The sequence below is a fragment of the Cetorhinus maximus genome, unplaced genomic scaffold (assembly GCF_964194155.1).
Source record: "Cetorhinus maximus unplaced genomic scaffold, sCetMax3.hap1.1 HAP1_SCAFFOLD_1031, whole genome shotgun sequence".
NCBI classification, from domain to species: Eukaryota; Metazoa; Chordata; class Chondrichthyes; order Lamniformes; family Cetorhinidae; genus Cetorhinus; species Cetorhinus maximus.
This window is the reverse complement of record NW_027596973.1, coordinates 61,523-70,753: the sequence shown is the minus strand read 5'-3', so window position 1 is coordinate 70,753 and position 9,231 is coordinate 61,523. Positions and strand designations below refer to the sequence as shown.

The 9,231-nt window shown below is 43.8% G+C and overlaps 1 non-coding gene across 1 annotated transcript; it reads left to right on the top strand.

The window, feature by feature from the left end:
* Window positions 1-9,158: 9,158 nt before the first annotated feature.
* trnar-ccu (transfer RNA arginine (anticodon CCU)) lies at window positions 9,159-9,231 on the top strand. Its single transcript has one exon. It is a non-coding gene; the product is annotated as a tRNA-Arg (tRNA).

Sequence of the window (9,231 nt, the reverse complement as noted above, 5' to 3'; positions counted from 1 at the left end):
GCAAATTGCGCCAGGAAGGAAGAGTAAAGGTAATTTTGGGACCAAGGATGTCGAAGGTGGATATGAGGGAGTGGTTAAACCAGATTGATGGCTGCAGAAGCATTGTGGTGAATGGAGGGCCAAAGGATAGAGAATTGGGAATTAGTTTTGAGTTTGTCTGTGTGCAGTAAAATAACCCAGCTCTCAGGAGTGGGTATGGGGGAGAACTGGACCCAGCTTTAGTTGAGGTGAATTATAGACAGATCCTCTTCAGGTGACAGATGTTTGACCAAAACCATGGGTAATATTTGTACTCTCCTGTCTGGGAGGACTACTATCCTGAGTATGGTGAGGGATTGGGGATGAGTCTCCACAGACGTGAGATCCCTCAGCCCATCTTACCTCGATGTAATAACAGTGTGATATGTTCCCCTTACACTCTTCCAAGATTCATTTCATGTTCTGGGAAAGATCTTGAGTCATTTTCAAATGTTTTATTATTTTGGTTGATTCAAAGTTTGGTGTAAGCTGAATATTGTCTTGTTGTTTGTCTGCTGTTTTATCAATCTTCTGCATAGATTTATAAATCATGATAAATTCATTGTTTTTGCTTAACCCAATCTGCCTGATTTGTCAGCATGGTGTGACCCTATTCACTCAAACACTCAGGAGCCTACAATAAGAGTCCTGTACACAATCTATTGGTCAATGTCACTGCGGGTTGGTGTACTTTCTCCATCAATGGGTTAATAATTTGCAGTTCACATTTCCCTAAGAAAGAAAGACTTCATTTATACCTGAGCTTTCATAAACTCAGGGTGTTCAAAAGCACTTTACGTCCAATGAAGTGCTTTTTGAATTGTAGTCACTGTTGTTATGTAAGAAACATGGCAGCTAGTTTGTGCACAGGAAGCTCCCACAAACAGCAATGTGATAATGACCAGACAATCTATTTTTGTGACATTGATTCCAGGATCCATATTAGCCAGGACATCATAACTCTCCTGCTCCCCTACAACGTAGTGTCATGGGCTGTTTCACACTCAACTGAGAGGTGACTCATCTGAAAGATGGTACCTCTGACAGTGCAGTGCTCCCTCAGTACTGCACTGGTGTGTCAACCTCAGTGCTCAAGTCTCTGGAGTGAGACTTGAACCCACAACCTTCTGACTCAGGGAGAAGGGTGCGAACTAATCCACGGTTAACAATAAGTTATAATATTTCTATTGTATTAGATTCAGTTTCTAAGGGTTAAGTCCCAAGTTGTGTACAGAATGCTTTTCTCCCTGTAAACTGAAAGTCTACAGCCTGACAGTTTGATTTGATTTAAAGTGGTAACTAGTTAGAGCTGCAGGTGTCAGCATTGTCTTTGTGTCTGGTTCCTGAAGCTGTGAAAGGTGGTAATGTCCCTGGTGTCAGGAGAAGTGAAACTGATGGAGAAAAGTGGGTAGACTCCAGGAGTGAGGAACAACCTACAGACTCGGTACTGATAGAGGTCCCCACATCAAGCAAAACCCCCAACATCCTAAATCCCACTGACTCAAATACAGCCACACTCCAGAACAACCATCTTCTTCTTGAGTTCTCTGCCCAAAGGCAGGTCTGACCCACATTGCCACGGGTTCCACCACAGGATTGGGAAAGATGCAGATCCCAAATCCACCCCAGCTGGAACAGGGATCAAACCCTGTGCTGTTAGCACCAATCTGATCCACACCAGCCATCCAGCCACCTGAGCCAAAAGGCCTCCCAAGGAATTTGAGTTGCTGTGGCATTATCCACGTTTACATACATGTTGTAGTCTGGAGCTATGGATAGTGGTGGTAGAGGCTCCAATTTCTTTCCATCACATGGCTGACCAGGAATCTCTCCCACTCTTACTGCCTGCCATTGGCGTGTGTTGGATGGATTTATGAATTCATTTTCAACCTGTTTGGCCATGTTATGAACACATCTTCCTTGGCCATGAAGTGTTGGAATGGGTCTTGAAGCCGGAGCTTCTGGCTCAGAGGCAGGGAGGCTACCCACTGCAACTCAAGATCTCCATTCAATAACCATCTACTGTCTGAAAATCCTTGGTATTCCTCAGGGATATTGGACTACAGCGCATCCCCTCACCACTCTGGTAGAGTTCCTTATTATTATTAATAATAAGCTGGAAAGGGGCATGGGGTCAGGTGAGGGGTGAAGGGCAGAGCGAGGGGTCAAGCAAGGGATGTAGCATCAGGTGAGGGACGAGAGGTCTAGTGAGGAGTGAGAATCACTCCCCAAGTCACTTCCCCAGTCACAGAGTCAATCTCCAAGTCACAGTCACTGCCCCAGTGAGTGTCAATCTCTGTGTCACAGTCACTCCTTCAGACACAGAGTCAATCTCCGAGTCACAGCCACTCCCCCAGCCACAGAATCAATCTCTGTCACAGTCACTCCGCAAGCAGAGTCACTCCCCAAGTCACTTCTGTAGTCACAGCGTGATGCCCCGTGTCCTGTGCCCTCTCTCTCTCTTCTGAACCCCTCTCTCCATCCCTGCTCTTTCCTGTGCTCTGGGACAAGTGTAGCCGGTTTCCTTCCCTGAACAACAATATTGGCATTTTTAGTACAATGTGAAAGCATTTATGTTTTTAATTTGATTCTATGCAGCAAATTTCATTTGCCAAATTAATTTTGCTACATGGAGTGGGTAAGGTAAGTAGAATAGATGCCCTTAAGGGGAAGCTACACTTGAGGGATAAAGGAACAGAAGGAAATGCAGTCATGAAACTAACATTTTGTCATCATATTATTGTGGCTTATTGTAAAGTAGGTTTATGGGTGTGAGTGTAGATGGGTCTGTCTGTGTGATTTAATTGAATTAGAATCAGATAGACTGCAAGCTTGAAATTGTCATGAGAGGTTTGGGGTGAAAGTCATTTGAAGCGCTAATGAGTACATATGGATGAGGGCTTAGCATGTAGGGCGTGAAAGAAATTTGCATTTTTAGATAAGTGAAGGGGTTTCAAAGGGATGATGGGATGTTTACAACTAACAAGATAAGCAAGGTCAAGCAGTATGTTTATTTTTCCCAAAGGTACTGACCATATTGGCAACATGAAAGCTTTTTATATTATGGGGAAAAGAAAATTTCCAAAGAATATAGAACAATGGAACTTACAGATCAAAGATAGAGAAACAGATATAAAGAAGGATGGAAGGTGATGTTGGGGAGGGCCATGTAAGATCTAAAAGGACGGTGTAAAAAAGCCTTGGGGGAACCTCCAGCCACTATTGCAGCAGTATGCTGTGTCCAGTAACCAAAGGTGGAGGAAAGCCTTTGGAATTCTACGGTTGAGTGGGTGCTGTGGTAAACTTGCTGGATTGTCCACTTAAATTGAAAAACTATTTTGGGACTGTTGCCTTAAAGGGGTGTACGCAGTCGGGAGTCAGGTTAATTAGGGATTTTGGGATTTGTTATTGTATCAAGTAACTGTAATCTTATGTATGTGCTTGAAACTTTTTCTTTTGTTAATAAATGTTTTAATTTAGTTTTTAAAATCTCTAAAGGTGTTAGAGGACTCATTACTTCTGAATTCAGTGCACTAATCTTCTCATGATAAATACAAATTGCAAAACCGTTGTGATAGTGTGGCCAAGTTTCCCTTGTGGATTTGGTCTGCCAAGCACACATCACATGTCAAGGCATAACAATGCTGATAGGGTGAGATGAAGAGGGCTGAGAGGAGGTTCGTGTGACGCATAAACATCAACATGGACCAATTGGGCTGAATGGCCTGTTCCTGTACTGTAATTCTATGTATTTAACTTTCCGTGGTTGGATTTGAACTTGCAGTCTCTGGATTGTTAAGCCAGCGCCACAGCAATTCGCCTGCCATACCTGGAGACAGAATTATTCAAATGTCTTTTCATGCCTTCTTAAGGTTTCAGCCTTTCTCTTGCAATCCTTTTAATTTTGCAAGACTTCATATTTCTATTCTTTTCTGATTCTCACTCCAGTGACTGTCAGGCCACAACTGGCCAGGGCATTGGTCCTGACTGTCACTGAGTTGATTTAATTGGTTTTTAATGATATCTTCCAGTTGATGCCACCCAGACCAAAACGACAGAAATGTATCACCCATAAAGAACAATGGCTTTTTTACTCTACCAGGTTTAGTCTGGTTTTCAACAAAGCCCTTTTCATTGGGACTAGATACCTCAGTCCCCCTCTCATGGAGTTTCCTTGCAATGTCTTCATACTTTAACTGAAAACCGCTTGCATTTGCAAAATTGAGGGTTTAAAACTTTAATTACTCAAAATCAATGAATAATTCCTGTTTGATTATTTCGATAAATCAAAAATACATCAATCAAAAATCATTGATTACACAGGTTGTTGATAACATAACTCATTAATTACATAACTCAATCAAGGCTTATTCAAAGCTTTCAGTTAATCTTAATACAGTGACACAAGAATGCGGGATGCAAAATGGCTGAAGAAGCCACTATCATTAATCTCAAAATGGCTTCCTTGACATTGTGTTGTTAACTTAATCAATTGATTTTTGACTCCTTTCATTCAAATCTGAGAGAGAAAAATGGCTGAGAGCTAGAGGAAAATTATTCCTTCTGTCCCGTTTCTCTCTCTCATGTGTTCCATGCACCGCTGCATGTGTTGATCCCACCACTGCACGTCATCGCTGCCTTGGATGCTGTGGGTCTTCCTCTTGTGATCTGCTGTCAAACACATCCGAGGCTTCGCATCCCACACTGATGTCGTCAGTTTGAAAGTGTCCGAGGATGAAAGGTGCTATTCCCACACTAGAAATCTCTGTCAAACATTTACCAGGGGAACTGTGCAGCAGCTGCAATAAGTGAGGGTTTCTTCAGATGGTACAATGACATGTTTAAATCCCCACCTGATCTGCTGCCTCTGTTTCACTGGTCAGTTTCCCAAGCTTCAGGACACTCATGTTACTCCAGAAATATTTGGAGCGATTTGAATTTTAAACAATGTTCCATGTGGTGTGTAAAATGATTCAAACCTTTATTTACACATAATGACATCAGAGGTCACATTAATATGGGAAGCCACAATGTACAAAGGGATTTATCCAAACATCCCCTTTTTGTTTACAAGTTACTCCACACAAATAACCCATAAAGAAAATGATCACAATTGAACAAAAAACTCTGTTCTTTCTAGTCTGTTCCAATTTTGTGTCTCCCGACACATGCATTGCACATATATTTATAGTGTTCAGATGTTCAAATGGTATCTCTGCAAACGAAATAACATAAATGCTTAACCTAAACGTTTTGAGCAGATAGAAGTGATTTGAGAAGATGCTTTGAAGTGGCTTGTGGTACCATCACTTTCTCTCTCCCAAACTGGTACTGGTTGAAATGTTCAGAAGCAAAGATAATAGCCAGGCTTTCTTTCTCAATCTGTGTATAGTGTCGTTCAGTTTGTGTTAATGCTCTCGATACAAACACAACTGGTTGTCCTTGCTGCATGAGGGTTGCTCCAACTCCTGTTTCACTGGTACCTTACTGTAGGGTGACTTCATCATTGACATCATCATACCTCAGCACTGGCGTTGATGTCACTAGTTGTTTGATGTGAATGAAAGTTGCTTCTTGTTCTGTGCCCAGATACCACTGAACATGCTTTGTAATGAGATTGTGTAGAGAGTCACACTCTGATGACAAATTGGCTAGAACTTGGCTAAGTAGTCCAGCTGTGGGTTCACTGATGTTTCAGGAGGTCCAACAACCATGTGAACGCTTTATTACAGAACTCACACCGATAGGGCTTCTCCCTGTGTGAGTGCATTGATGGACTAGGAGAGACGTTAACTTTGGATCCTCTGATGGAGCAGGAGGTTCGATGACCTGAAAAACAATTTTTTTGCACACCTCACACATGAATGTTTTCTCCCCATGTGATAATTTTGGTGCACGTGGAGACTTGATGACTGCGAGAATGATTTGTCTCACACCCCACACATGAATGGTCACTCCCTTGTGTGAATGAGCTGGTGTTTCACCAGGCCTGATGACTGTACAAATCCCTTGTTACACACCTCACATTTGAATGGCTTCTCCCCTGTGTGGATGCGTCGATGAATTGTGAGGTGCCTCCATTGTGTGAAGGTTTGGTCACAAATGTCACACTTGAATTGTTTCTCTTCTGTGAAGCTAGTGTTAAAGGTTGAGCAATAGATGCATTTTGTGTGTTGGGAGATCCTATGAGCCTGTGGAGCCTTCCTCACACTTGAACAGCCTCTCACCTGTAGGAATGAGTTAGTGGTTCGTGAGGCTCAGTGAATGATTGAAGCTCTCACCACACTTGGAGCCCACTCACACTTCTTCCCAGCCTCACCCTGACCGATCGCCCACAGCTGAACCTTCGGAAAGGTTGGTTCTGTTGAAAGGCTCCACACCACTGACCAGTTTCAGATCTGATGATATGTCAAAGCTCCCCTGACCCGACCGATTTCCAAATGATGGTTTCACTGCCCAACCTTCTCTGCATTGAGTAATGCTGTGAAGGGACTGGATGTCTTCACACCAGTTGAGCAGTTGTTCTTTGAGTGACGGTCAGGAACTATCTGCGGTGTCTATCCTCTCTGTATTCTCTGGTGTGGTACGGTGCAATCCTTCTGTAAAACAGGAAAAGGAAACACGATTTCCTTCAACTCCCTCTCCTCCTTTGCTGAAGGGGCTGGCTCCTCATTTTTTTTATACTTTCAGAGGATGTGGGCATCACTGGCTAGGCTAACATTTGCTGCCCATCCCTAATTGCCCTTGATATGGTGGCGGTGAGCCAGTTTCTTGAATCACTGCAGGCCATGTGGTGCAGGTACAGCCATGGAGAGAAATCATGGTCCTTGGCACTTCTCCTGTTTCCAGGCCCCTTATCTCCACCACCCCCAGCCCCATTAACCATCCCTCACATCCTTCAGGCACCCAGAACTGTGAACCATAGTCACAGTGGGGTCAAACTGTTTCCAATAGCTTTATAAAAACTTATTGGCTTTTGTACTCTACGCATCTATTTATAAAGCCCATGGAAAGCTCAGGTTCAGCTTTGTCAGACAATTACACACAATTTGGTCATTCATACTATGCAACCAGCTCCACTCCTTTGATCCTGGTCCTATGAAATATCCGGGCAGCAACATCCAAAAGACTTGAATCTAACAAGCACTGCAAACAACAATCCCATGTGCAAGTGAGAATATTTGAATTAACAGTGACATATTCTATTGATGAATGATTCCTGCTTTCACTTCCAAGTTTAAAAATATCAAAACCTTCCCGTAAATTAGCACCAACAATTCACCTGTAATAATGTGCTATTTCTATCCACACGAGAGGGCTTTGTTGACAAAAAAAATTACACTTTGCATTGAGTGATAAGTATTTTCTCATTTTGTATTGAAACTATCCAGACTTCACATGCCCAGAATGGAGCATATAATAGGAGAGAAAACTACGACAGAATTCCGGAAATCTGAAATATAAACAGAAAATGCTGGAAATACTCAGCAGGCCAGGCAGCATCTGTCGAGAGAGAAACAGAGACAACGTTTCAGGCCCACAATCTGCACTAATTCTGACGAAGGCTCACTGACCTCTTTCTGTCTGCACAGATGCCACCAGACATGCTGAATGTTTCCAAACACCTCCCGTTTCTATTGGAGCAAAAAGTAACCCCTTTCACCAGATCTCCGAAAAGCAATCAGCTTCCTGGGAGCCCCTCATTCCCCTTCAGCAGGACCCCCAGCAGCAGCTGCCTGAGATCTGGTTTGGAACAACACTAAACATCAATTTAAAAATACATTCAGGTGTGAAGAAAATGTAAACATCCTGCTGGGCAAAATCATAATCAATGCCAAAGCAATAAATTAATAATTTTTAAAAATGAGTCATCAATAAAAATGAACATTTAAAAACTGCCAAGCAACAGAGCGAACTATTAAAACCTTTTTTGCCTTTTCGTTTAAGAGCTGGAAACAGAGAGAGAGAGAGACACAGTGAGGTGAGAGAGAGAGAGCTAGAATAGGCCCCAAGTCCTGGTCACAGGGAAGAGAGAGGGGACCAGGGCTGAGCTAAGGAGTTGGGTTTAACTAACATTGACCTTGTGTTTGTCTCTGGTAGCCCACACTCTGAGCTGGCCTTGGCAAAATTCATATGAAAGTGGGGGTCAGAAGCGGGTTGCCTTTCAGCCTGCTCCTCTCCCGGCCTGGTGTGTCGATAGGTTTTTGGGGAGGGAGGAAGAACAGGCTTGTGTGTGTCTGCTTCATTCCCAGTCTCAGGGTTCTCACTCACTCTCATACTCTCTCTCTGTCACATACACACATGCGCACTCTCTCTCGCATACACTCACTCTCTCCCCTACACATTCACTCTCTCCCACACCCTCAAACACACTCTCTCTCACTATCTTTCACTCACACTCTATCTCACACACACCCTCAATCACTCACACAGGGGAAGCCCAGGCTACAGCCACCAAAGCCTGAGGTAGACTCCATGGAGATGTCAGGAAGGGAAGGGCCTTGTGAGGATAAACTAAACATAGAGGCACGAGGGGCTTTACCTGGCCTTGCTCTCCAGCAGCCTCCAGCCAGCTCTGGAGAAGAGTGAAGAAAGCAGCAGCTGATATCACCCAAACAGAACACTGCACAAAGTCAGTGAGAATGGAGGGACTGGCCAATCTGGCAGCTCCTACTCATCCAACGATTGGCTGTTATTCAGGACAAGAGCAATCACTGGTCAAATGGCATGTCAATCAGGACAATCTCTATCACCAGACTGCTTTCAACAATGACCATCCTGATTGACAGGCTAATGGCCAACGTGCCCAGGAACCCCTCTTGGGATGGGCCCCAGTGATCAGCACCGTCTGCAGCCCCCACACAGACCCAGCTTCTCATATTCAGTAGTGACCCATCAAGAAACCTCCACCTGTAAATCAGAAAGGAAATGCTTCCAATAAACACTCAATATCCAACACACAGCTCCAGTCAAACAGTTCAGCACAAAGCACCAAGTAAACAGCTCTCTCAGCTGGATCTTCTCACACAGCATAAGGGGCATTTCCACACCTGATTCCCCACAGGATAGTCAGACTGCCTGAACATTAGTCTGGATATTATGTTATGTCCCTTTGTACATCTACACTTTCTAATTGTCCAGCCCCAGTGGCCTAATGGATAAGGCACTGGCCTCCTAAGCCAGGGATTGTGGGTTCAAGTCCCAGCTGGGGTG